This window comes from Drosophila sulfurigaster, chromosome 2L (assembly GCF_023558435.1).
Source record: "Drosophila sulfurigaster albostrigata strain 15112-1811.04 chromosome 2L, ASM2355843v2, whole genome shotgun sequence".
In the NCBI taxonomy this organism is placed as follows: Eukaryota; Metazoa; Arthropoda; class Insecta; order Diptera; family Drosophilidae; genus Drosophila; species Drosophila sulfurigaster.
Genome location: NC_084881.1, coordinates 4005441 through 4018927, shown reverse-complemented (window position 1 = coordinate 4018927; position 13487 = coordinate 4005441).

Genomic DNA, 13487 nt, shown 5'->3' with positions numbered 1-13487 from the left:
AAGGCCAAGCATAAACCATAAGTTTTGCAATTCACGGAATGTGGCGGAGTTTTGTTAACTAATTAGTTCCAAATGAGCAAGTGGCCATAATCGGAATAAATTGCTTCTACAAGAAGGCACTGAAAATCTTAAAGTAAAGCCCTGGGCTGGAGTTAATAGCTGACTGTCCTTGTATTTATTTTGAGCAGCTGTTCCTTAGTCATAAAACATTGCCAACCATATTTAAAAATCGGTTAACTGCCTCCTGGTCAGTTTAAGTGCTCGTCAATTGTTCTCCTCCGTTTCGTTTTGATGTTGCGGATCAGGTTTGCCACCATGTCTGCATTAGCTTCACTTCTTGAAGACTACCTAAGTTTTTTGTTGCCAATGCTAAAGTTGAGCCCATCCTTCTTCACACATTTGACCACAGCCACCCACTCGGTGTGAGAGCTGGACGTTGCTAGTGGTCTTTCGACTTTTGACTTGACTTGAGTGTGAACATTAAACACCTCCATGCGGGTCTGCAGTTACGCCTAGTTATGACTTATCAAATCTTCGCATTGAACCAGGGTTGGGTAATGTTTCATTAGCAAAGCTTCAATTATGATCTAAAGTTCACATCTGGTTCTTCTGTGACTATATAGTACTTATAAAATTTCTATTACAATTAATTCAAAAGATGTTGGTTTGCATCCCTGTATTTCTGTATTGTTGAAAGCAGAAGCCTCTTCTTTTATGTTTCGCACATGATTTTTATGCTTCGTAGTCAGAGCTGCGATCTTTATATACCATGACGAATTGCAGGTGATCAAGACAGCCCTCATTTCTGTCGAAAGAGTCGTAAGAGTTGAGAGCTTTGAGCGGAAATGGTTTGCCTTCACAGTTTTCAATTTCTTTAAAACGAAAGTCACAACTCGTCTTGTCTCGAGTGGGAACAGAGCCTGCCTGCATTGTGAAATTCAAAGTACACACTTACTATTATACTTGATTGTCTTTCTTAAAGTGTCGATTTGGAGCACTCTGCACTTAATTCACACGATATTTAGCTAGAGATTACGGGAGATCGTCTTCGGCTTCGTTTTCGCTTCGACTTCGGTTTAAGCTTTAGCTTGAGCTTGGGCAAAACAGCGATTAATTCAATTTTTGACAAAATTTTGATAGTAGATTAGAAACGCCTTTTTATGGCCCGTACGTGTGCGCGAATTCGAGTAGCTAATCGCGACGGTTAGCGGTTGAGCGCATTGCCACCATTCCCACCATGGTCAGACCTAGATACCAGCCCCGAACCCAGACCTAAGCAATGTATATAGCTCGTACTCACTTCAGTCCCACACATGCACACAGTAAACTTGTTCACATTTCATTTATGAACATTTTTTACATATTTTGTTGCCCGCACGAAATTGGGCTAATTCGAACGTGCGTCTGACATATGTATCTATGAATGTATTTGAGTAAGTCAACTTGGTATTAGAATAATGTCTGGGCAATAAGGGGGCCGCGAGGCGAGAGAAGGCGACGCGTCGGCTTCATTGCTGCTCGTAATTGTTATGCAAAGCGCGCCTTCGTTGATTATTGCCAACTAAAATGAAATAAAAAACGAAATTAAAATATATTACCCAAGCACACATGCACAAAAAACTCACACGCACACTTGCATGTGTACACTGTACTTATACCACTTAAGTAGTTGTTCGTACACAAATATGCATCATAAAGCTGTAAACGATTTCGATAGCTCGCATTTTTGGTACACACGTGGTTAAGTCGACTCCTCTCGCTGCCTCTTTTAAATCCTCAACCCAACCTCTTCCCAAACTCATACATTTGCATAACGATGTCCAACTACGATTCATCTTAATTTATGACAATTACTTATGCTGTAGTTTTAAAAACAAAGTTCGAAAGAATTCTTTTCTTACTTTATTGAGTTTATAGTCCTAATTTTATATTTCGTTTTGTTAAAAAATCTCAATTGCCATTCTTGAAAATCAAAATTATATAGTACTTGTTTCATACATATATGAAAACAAGTAAGAAAGCTACAGTCGAGTGTGCTCGACTGTGAGATACCCGCTACCCATTTTGAATAAAAGCAAAATATTCCGGTATTATTTTCAAAACATACTGAAAATACCAAAAATACCAAAAATATACCAAACGGTATATTTGTTATATCGGTATAGTACCACATTCAAAATATACCATAGACGGCACAATACACCAGATTGCCGGCCAAAGTAACTAAGACCGATACAAAAGTATTTCTTTAATACATTCCACAATTTTTATCTGATCGCAATCAAATTTTCAGGTCTCATAAATACTATAGTTTAGTTTTAGTTTTAATTGTATACACATAAATTCGCAGCTTTAAAATTACGCTTGTTATTCGATTTTTTTTATTTGCGGGGGCGGAATTGGGCTTGGCAAAAATTTGAAACAAACTTTATCTGCGTGCAAACATAACAAATGCTGTCGAAGAAAAATTATAGCCCTATCTCTTATAGTCTCTGAGATACAATGTCTCATACGGACAGACTCACAGACACACAGACAGACAGACGGACAGACGGACATGGCTAGATCTTCTTGGCTATTGATACTGATCAAGAATATATATACTTTATAGGGTCGGAGATGCCTCGTTCTACCTGTTACATACATTTCCTGTCGGCACAAAGTTATAATACCCTTCTAACCTATGGGTAGCGGGTATATTTATATATGTTTGTCAATTTCTTTTTACTATTAAATACAACCAGAACCCAGAATCTCTACTTACTAAGCTAACACCAATATCACAAGAAATAACCAGAAGTACTTAACTCAAGATTTTCATTCCGTTAGTTTTTCGAAGGTTATTATTTCTCTTTATTCATAATAAAACATTCTTTAAGCAATCTTGAGATACGTTTTTTTAATCGTAAAACGTAAATTAAAAAAAAAAATATGTTTAAGATTGTTTCAACCTAAAAATCTTATATCCAGATTTTAAGATCGAATAGTTCTAAATTTAAGATTAGCAATTTTCTTTTTCATCTAGATTTTTTCTCTCTGCATACATCGTCAAAATTAAATTGCAATTGATGAATCACAAAAATGTGAAACAATTCACATGCATTTTTTTAGGTTTATGAATACGAAAATTGTTAAATTTCATAGTCATTGAAACGCTTTGAATAATGAATAATAATGAAAATTTTGCATTATTTGCTGGAACCTATTTGAATAATGAATTTCTAATGTAGAGACAAAAAGGGAAAATGGTCTTATGTTTAATCAATGCATACAATGTTTTTTATTCAAAATATTTCGACGAAAGACGAACCTTGTCAAAGTGTGACATTTGTTTACCAAATGCCAAAATGTCAACAACATGTAAAAAAGGCAATGATTTAGAATAGAAATTGATGAAAGTGGACACATATAAAATCAAAACAAAACAAAACAAAGAGTTTTGCCTAGAAACGAATATAAGATGTATTATTTAGTTGTAATTGCATTTGCTTCATGACATTTAGCTACTGGCAGCGTCGATGATACAATGTGAACAAAATAAAATACAAAATTCTTTGGCCGCGATGGGGAGAAAACTGTGTGTGTGTGTGCTGCGAGACATTTTTTCCAATCGCACTTTCAAGTGATTTATGCGCACAGAAATTTGCCTGCTTAATCATTGGGGCATGCCAAAGCACTTAGCTCTTGTGGCATCCACACTTAAGAGTGTAAGTCGAAGTAACACTCTCGATTCACTCATCAATTGTTGACAGAATCTCACATACGAGTGCAATTGCCTTTTTTGTATTCTGTAGTTGCAATAATTATATTTTTAACACTTAATTGCAGACTCACTAGCTGACGCGTTGAGGGCCCTCCCGATTCTGATTCCGATTGCGATTTTGTTTTCGATTCCGTCACCCTATTTTCCCTCTTGCGTCTCTGCTATCGTCCTTTCGATTCACTGATTTTCGCAGAGACCAATGAGCTGTCATTAAATGAAAACAGCAAAACAAGAACAATTGCCGCGCCATCAATCCCAATCGATGATACAGATACGAGCAGAGATACAGACGCAGCGAAAGATACGTTTGCAGATACAGATACAGATACTTTTGCAGCAGCTGCGGCTATAAAAAACCAAAAAATGCATTGTAAATGCAAATGCAAATGAAATGGCTCGAACCGTTGTCTGCTGCTGAATATTTTGGCCAATATCCAAGGAATGTTTTTTAATCAGCACATAAAAAATATTGCACGTCTACAATTTTGCAATTCTTCACCCTTCGTCGAGCGTCTCTCCCTTCACTTTCACGACAGCCATCAGCAAATCCCACCTCATCGGGTGTCGTTCGGTCGATCATTCGTTCGTTCGTTCGTTGGTTGGTTGGTTCGATTTATTTAATTGCATTTTAATTTATTTGAATTATTTTTGTTGGCATTAATCGATGCCCGGCAATTTCAATTATAATAAAACTTGAAAAAAGAGCTGAAGAATTTATTCAATAGTGCAATCGAAAAGCAATTATAAGAAAGTATTTTATAGTCGCTTTCAAAAATTACACACAACATTCAATATACAAATACCCGCAAAAATAAGTGCTGGCATTTATATACTTACACATATATATTTTAATAGTGACAAATCGAAATAAAAATAAGCCATCACAGTGCAGCCTTTCAGATGTCTATTCATTAATTGAGAACTTATAGATCCATTGAAATGTATTTTTTTTTTTTTTAATAATTCTACTACTTTCTCAAATGATGTTTTAAAATTCAAACGTAAAATTTATATATACGGAACTCATAGGGTAGAAGGAAGACAATATAATATCAATATACCAAATATAGATTTTGGTATATTTGAGTATTTTTTAGAGATATTTTCTAAAATATACAATATACCCGCAACCAATAGGATAGAAGTCCGGCAATACAATATCGATATACCAGCTTTTGGTATATTTTAGTATTTTTCCGATATATTTTCTGAAATATGGTTTGAACTGAAGTTTTCTTACTGCTTTTATTTTAAAAGCGCACTACTTTCATAAATTTTGTACCAAAATTTTAATATAATATTTTTATATATGACCTCTTCACAACGGTTTCTATTATAAGTTGAAAGGTATATCTTTCAGTATCGCTATTTATGTATGTATATAGCACTAATATTAAACTAAAATTTAAATGTTTAATTGACTACTTCATATCAATCAAAGTTGTTTTTTATTTTCAACTTTTATCTTTAATAGCTACATTTTGATATTTGTGTGCTTTTGTTAATTAATGGTCCAACAAAAATAATGCGAGACCATCCCAAGTGGGAGTTCATTTAGAAGTTCTTGCTTTAAGCAACTGTGGTTATATTTAAGCGCAACGCCAATTGAAGAAGATTTGGGGTGGGACAACAAATTTGGAGGAAAGCTCTCGAGTTGAGAACCTTAAGCCATAAATAAGAAATTTTTATCTGAAGCAAAGTTTCGGACGGTGTTCGCCGGAGCGCACAGTTAAAATAAAAATGATGGAAATAAAATAGAAAAAGTACGAGGAGTTCATCCGCATCAGGATCGAGTGCAGAAAAACTTTTCAGTCACGAACGGGGCTCATGTCCTTGTTTGTATTAGGTGTACGTGTGCCAATGAATTTGGAACTGGATGCTCTAGACTCTCAACTCACGACTCAAGATTCCAGGTCCGCGTCTCGGGATGAAAGTTGGGCTGTCCATCAGCTCAGGGCTTATTGCTTATCTGCCAGGATGAACGTCTGTCGGTATTTTTCTCTCTCATTCTCCCACAGAGCTAACTTCATCTCTTTCGCTCATTGCATCGCATCGCATTGCGATGTCTATCTCTATGCTGGCGACTTATGAAATACTTACTAACGGCTTTATTTGACCAGCTCGCCACTGGACTGCTGATGAGGACAGTCAAACACTCACAAGGAAGGGGAGAAGGATGACTGAGGGATAAGGGGTGGCACCTTGGAGTGCTCGCTGTGAAAATATTTGCTGTGCCAACTGGACGTTCGTCCATTACACTTGGCATAGATGCACACGCTATCGAGAGTGTGTAGTGTTCATATTTTATTTATGTTTACGTACAAAAATCAATTCCAATTGAATCCGTTGGTACTCTTGTGTACTCTGAGCAGCAGGCAGGATATGAAGAATCCTTTTATATTCCGCTCCTTTGGCATTCTCCAGATGAAAATCAATTTTTAAGTTTTCCTTTTTGCAATAATATTCCCCCAAATGGCAGCCAGTCGAAATAGCATTTATTTGCCATAATACTGCCAGTACGTGACACCCTTGACACCCTCCCTCCACCATTTCACCCCATCCACAGGTCGTCAAGAAATATTGAATTGAAGTTGAATTTTAACATCAATACGCAACGCATCAAAAAGAGACCAGCATATCCCACAAAAATACAACCATATGAATAATAAATCTAGAGATTTATGCCCTGCTTCTCGCCCACTCTTCAGGCTCTTAACTTAAGTGATTTTATGTTATGCATTCAAAAAAACACCGCAAACATTTGAACTGAAGGTCATCATTTTGCTGTTTGTTAAATGAAATCTGATCCGAAACTCTAATGTCCTTTTTAGACGAATGATTTTCGAAAAGACAAAATGTTGCCATTCTATTTGTATTTTTTTATTTCATTTTATTTATAATTTGCAGAAAAAAATATTTTCTTTAAAACGAATATATACAGCATTATGTTTTTATGCAACTTTGAAGGAGCGACCTCAAATTAAATAAAAATAATAGTTAAGTACTTGGCTATGATATTTAATACATTTGTATATCTTAATCTATCCAGCAATATATTTTTAAGCTAAAGTTATTTTCATTGACAATTAAACACAAATAGTTAGCTGGGATGTTAAACCAACCTTTTCACGTGAGCAACTCAATTCTAATTCAAATTAAAATTTGAATGCCCAGCAATAAATTGTGCACAATTAAAGGTGAAACTTAGACGCAGGCTAATCGAAGAAAAGTTCAATAACCCAAAGAGAGCAAATGTTTAGTATCTCTGAGGGGCATAGAAGAAGGGAAATTATTTGTACTGAGACTGAGACTGTGACTGGAGCTTGGCTGGGCTGGGATGGGTCTGGAAAGGGAACTGGGAGTAAGACTGACACGTTGACTGAGAGGCCATCAAAGGCTGAAGTTGAATCAAACCATCAAATAGTCGGTAATAGTTTCGGGTTGTAAAACTCACACGAACAATAAGTTAATCAATCTCAAATTTTAATTACAAAGTAACAACTTCCTTTAGCAATTTCAGGCGCGATGAACTCAACACGACTCCAACTCTGTCTTCGTCTCCGTCTCCGTCTTCGACTGCGTCTCTGACTCTTTCTCGACTTGGTTAATGGGTATTTGCCTGATGTTTTTGGCTTGCCGACGGCACAATTTACATAAAAACGCAGACGCAGCTCAAGGTGTGGGCCAGATACTCACACAGACACACACACACACACACACACACTCACACACAGATGCACACAATACATTGGCTGATCTACAGATACAGCGAAACTGTTGGTGCAACAGTGCGGGGCACATATTTTATGTAATTTGTCTTTGTTTCGTGTAATAAAATGAAAATAAAATTGTGAATTGCTAAAGGAAGAGGAAGCCCTCCACTGAAGTCTATGTAAGCAAGTGTGAGTGCGATTGTAACTGTGAGCGTGAATGTTAATGCTCATTCACCCCCTCGTTTGCCGAATACTAAACCCATGTCCAACTAACAAATGAAAAATGGAACTCGCACAATGCCAGCGAACGAGTTGGAAATTTATTTGAATTTTATGCGACTCTCAACTCTCCTCTCTGCGCAGGCGTCACAGCCAACGCCTCCAGCGAAGACTAGTCGGCCAGTCCTTAGTTCCCCCTTTGCGCAGATGCACTTCAACATCCACGTCCACATCGATGTCCACGTTCTCGCTCACGTCTGCATCGGTGTAATCCTTTGTTGACTGCGCAGGTGACAGCCGCCGGTCATGGAAATCGATTAACAGCTGGCTGAGGTCAAAAGGTGCACAGCCCCTGGTCAGCGAAAGGAAAACAACAACAACAACAACATTGACAGAGAGCACAACTACAACAACAACAAAAACAATAACAAACAATAGCAATAATAATAAGTAGCTGCAACAGTTTCAATAGCGACTGCCGCACGCATCGTTGCCTCGTGGCTTTTGACAAGTTTATTAACTTGTATGGCGTTGCACGCACAGATACATATGTATGTATGTGTTTAACAGCAGCAGCAGCAGCAAAGCTCGTTCAACAACAGGCTCATACACTGCAAAAAAAGCTACTAAGTATGTATCGCTTTAATGTCAATGGATAAATGAAAAGTCATTTTGCTGTAATGGCTTAATGTTTTCAAGGAAAATATGCAAATTTCAATATTTAAAATATATATTCCTGAATATTTACCCGGGCAGATGTTTTTAATTTTGATGAATATCTGAAGCATCTCCTACTTCATACAACCGTGATGGAAGCTAAGTAGTTTTAAGAGTTAAGCATAACGAAGAAAATTATTCCCCTTATTGACATTGATTTGCCATTACTTTCCTATAGTTTCAATTACTTTAGTTATATCTGCAAAGACTGCAAATCAGGTGCCTTAGCCACACTTTATTTGTATATATTCATCTGTCAACTCTGATTTTATTTGAGATAACGGCATCGCATTGAGAACAGTCGCGTCTAGCTTCCTTGCGTTTGGTTTCGGGCGCCTTTTAGTTCTAGGAATTTTTTCGCTGTGTATTTATTATCACGAAAACCAAGAAAGCGAATTGTTGGCGGGGTCGCCATGAACCCCTCCTTAATTTGGCGGTTTACCGTCAAAATATTTTTGGTTGAAGTTTTAGCGCAACTTGCGACAAGGCGAAAGTCAAAATCTTTTGTCAACTCGCGTCTCCCCTGTCCCTGTCCCCCCTGTACGAACCTAAACCTTCTAACGCGCCACCGTCTAACTGTCTTGTCAAGGTGCAGGCGCAACCCTTTGGCTGCGCCCCGAGGGATGTGTACGTGAAATGGAGGCGGACATGGTGGGGTGGATAGGGTGGATGGGGCGAAGTTCCATGCGGCTTGCTCTGCGGCCAGAATTTTGATGGGGTTTTGGGCAGACGAACCGCGTTGGCTTTTCACAGCCAAAAGGATGTTGCGGCAAAATCTGCGTAAACTTTGCGTGCATGTTTCTTGATATATATACTCGTATATTTTCGAGGCTATCTGCGTCTCTCTTTGATTCATGGCTTAAACTATACCTGACTCTGTTTACATGTGTACAATGCAAGTATTTGCCTTTTGGAACCGAGGAGAATAACATGCTTGAAGGGTTCAGTTCTGAGTTTACTTTATATCTTATTTGCTTATGAAATAAGATATGCCTTGCTGGCGCAGCTTCTGTGGTGTCGTCTCAATCTCAATCCCAATTCCACCCAATTCCACTCAATCCCAGTGCGATTCTCAGCCCTCGTTTGGAGCACTCATGCCACGTGACACAATTTATGCATAGATATCGGAATATGTTTCGTTTCGTTTCGTTTCAATTCGATTTTATTTTCTGTTTATGAGATTGCTTGACGTCTTTATGCACTTTTCTGCTTTACGACTCGAAAGGGTTGTCTGAGCCCATCAGCCGTTATCGAGTATTCACAATTTGTGGCGGGCGGAGTAGGAAAACCAATAAAATGCTTCTTGCATGCTAAAGTTGAAGATTATGTGTATTAGAGTTTCCGCCGTTCATTTAAATTTTTTAAATACTTTATTAACAGTTTAAACACACTCCTTCTAATTATTTACTACCGATATTCATTATTGTTACATTTATTTAATTTATATTTGAAATTTAAGTTTTACATCAAATTAGTTTTATTTATTCATTATTTTCATTTCATTTAATATGGTTTAGGTGACTCCCTATTATAGTTTAAAATCGGGCATACTCTTAATACTATACTCTTATTAATATACCAATTGTAGCGTTCTATATATTTTTGTAATATTATTTTACTTTGTAATATAATACCTCAATGATTTGTTTTTATTGAAAATGGGTATTTCCCAATTGAGCACACTAAACTGTAGATTACTTATTTTATCTAAGTAAAGTATTTCTGGTTAAACAAAATTTCAAGTATCGGTATATATTTTTTTAAATTATTTTTTCTTTATCTTTTTTTTAATGTTAAATAGTATCATATATAACACGTTTCATAAATTTTGATATACATATTTAATACAAAATCATAACCACACAAGATAATCCAAAAATTTTTTTTGTTTCATTTTGTTATTTAACTTAATAAATTTTAAGCAAAACAATCATTTTAGGCATTACATAAATACTCAATTTTAACTTTTTTAGCTATAAGATCTATTTTTGATTTTCTATTACTTGATGTCGTAGCACAGATTCGTGATTTAATACAAAATGTTCATTGTAACCTTTTTAGGCAAATAAATACTAATTTTAGCTATAAATCTATGTACAGTCTATCTTTGGGTGGGAATTGATTCTTTATAGCCTACTAAGCTTGTCTCTTAATTAGAATCCAATGTCAGAGAACGCAATGGCTATGGCTTATGGCAAATGGTCAAAACCAAATAAAACTCAATCAAGAGTAATTAAAGCAATTCACAATTGGTGCAGACTGTAAAACCGACACAATAACCAATTGTTTCCAATGCATCTGACGAATGGACGAAAGAACGTTCCTGGCGCGTGACAAAACCTTGTGATTCCTATTCCCCTGACGCAGATCTTTAGAGAACTTAGTTCAATGTCTAGGGCGTAGGTGCTAATGAATCGGCACAATGGCAACACCTTGCTGACCGGACCGACGGGAGTTGCCTCAATGGACTGAGGGACAGAGAGACAGACTGTCTGACCGGCTGGCTACTGATGACTATGTCTGGGATTTGGGCGTCAATAAAAGTGGCAAACAAAGCGACGCGTGTCGAACTGGAAACTGGAAACTGGGAAATGGGAACTCAGAACATGAATTGTGAGTCTGAACCCTTCGGGTTGACCGCCTGCTGCTGCTGTTGTTGCTGCGGCTGCTGCAGCAGTTATTCCCTCAACTATGGCACCTAACACTCACTCACACACACACGCATTGACTGCCCCGTTACAAATTGTTGTGGGCGTTCCAAATCCGCTTACGACTCGCCTTTCTCCACACACACATACACACACACTCACAGACGTCACTTACTTGTGGCGCATCGCATTTCATTTTCCATTCGAATTTTTGAGCGTTAAATCGCCAAAATCGTTCGTTAATTTTGACATTTCTCTATTGTTTGTTTCTGGAAGGGAGCTCAGTAGAGGGGGATGAACTGAAGACCAATGGCCAGCTGACCCCTGACTCCTGACTATTGACCACTGACCCGCAGACGGGGTTGACACGTCAAGACTGACACATCCATGTGGGTGGAAATACTTGGATCGAGGATGATTGCAGTTGCTCGCATTGTCCGATGGCTGAGATTAAAAATTTATTTTGAAATTAGCTCAATTGTTGGCATTGCTCCCTTTTCGCCCAGTTATTGCTTCCTTTTTGGGAAAAAATAAAACAATACGTAAGATAAAATACAAATAATGTTGATGCGCTTCTTACCCTGTTCAAATTGTGAATGACTGCAAATGATTTGAAATATTTCTTGATTGTTTTCTACGAACTCGCGTAACGAACGCATTTGGCTTTTAATTTCTAATTTCAAAAAAAGTCCATAGAGGGTGCTTCCATAAATGTGGCTAGAGAACTGGTACTCGAAATGACAGACGCTATGATTACTTCTAGTTTCAATAACTGAAATTCCAAAAATATTCATCTACGAAAAATATCAAATAAATAGAACTAAAATAAATACATTAAGAATTCTTGAGCTATGTAAATCAATATTTTATATTTTATATTGTCCACTATAAACTTAAATTTTTACATTTTCATGTATTGTTATAATATTATGAACTATTGTATCTATAGGTACCTTTGAACTTATGGAAAGTTGACTATATTAATTCCAACATTATTATATGTTTTGGAAACTTTTTACTTGTACATACATATAAAAGTTATTAACTAGATAGTGTTAATATCTGGCCGTTAACTTCTCAAGCTTAGACAAAGCAGTATTCTTTTTTAAGATGATTAAGTTGATTTAAAGGTTTCTTCGGTGATTTAGGTTCATTGAATTTTTGTCAATCGATGCATTCGAATGATATTTTAAAGCACAACCTTCGCTCTGACCACCATTATCTGCAAGCAAACTACAACCCTCTGATTCGTGAGATGGATCTAATTTCAGAATAGCCACCGGACATATCAATCGGGTGTTAAGAAATTGGATCGGTCAGGGGTCAGTGATAGGGACAATAGCAGAGAGTGTGAGGGGCGGGGAGAGGAATTGGGACTCCCATTGCGGGTGTGGACCTCGACTGCAACTGGGACTAGGACTGGGTCATAAAACCCGAACAATAGCGTGTTAATGGCAACTTTAAAATGACACCGCTCCGCCGGCAGTTGCGGGTTAATCGCTGGCCAAAAGGGAACCACCCGCCGTTATCAACGGGATTTGACGGAACCCGCCCTTTTTTTCCGAGTGATAAATGCAGTTTGTCGTGACGGGTGGGCAGCCAATAGAGTTGTCAATGCGCTAGCGCTAGAGTTTTCAACAATTTTCAACTTGTAAATTTAGACTTGGCAACAAAAAAATTCATGGATAAAAAGGGAAACCCATTGGAAAGCTACCCTGTGGCAAAAAAAGATAGAAAATAATTTCCCCAAAAATTATCGGGACTTAAGCAAGAAGTTCTTCAAAATATATATAGTCTAAAGACTTCGATAGATCTCCAAAATGTTGACCTTAGCATACCTCTCCTTGGCCACTTGCGGACAATATAGATCAAATGTTCTGAATTGTTGGTTTATCGAATGTTTTATGATACAATTACATTCAATAGAATTGCCACCCAGAATAGCTGCATATTTATGCCAGAATTACACACACTCACTCATGCACACACACACAAACACAGAATATCAGGTGATGCTTGAATTGTCAATTGATTTTTGTGGTTTTTAACAAAAATGTTTTACAAATGCTGCACATTTTTGCTATTTGTTGTGTCTGAGCGTGTAGATGTTGGTGTCCCAAGTGCCACGCCCTTTTCAACACTATATCCATGCAACAGGGAGGCAAGTGTTGCAGTAATCATTGTTGTTGCCCTGCTGTATAACTACTAGTTGTTGTCGACTGTTTGTTTTGCTAACCAAAGTGTTGATGTTGTAGACCACCGACGCGTTTCTTTTTTTTTTTGCCAGAAAATCATCAAACCGAATTACATCAGTCAAGTATACAGATGTACATAGTGTATAGTGTATAGTATTTATGTATTTCAGATTTATTCATTTATAAAACTGATTCGAAGAGGTTTGTTTGGCTTAGATGCAAATCAGTGAAG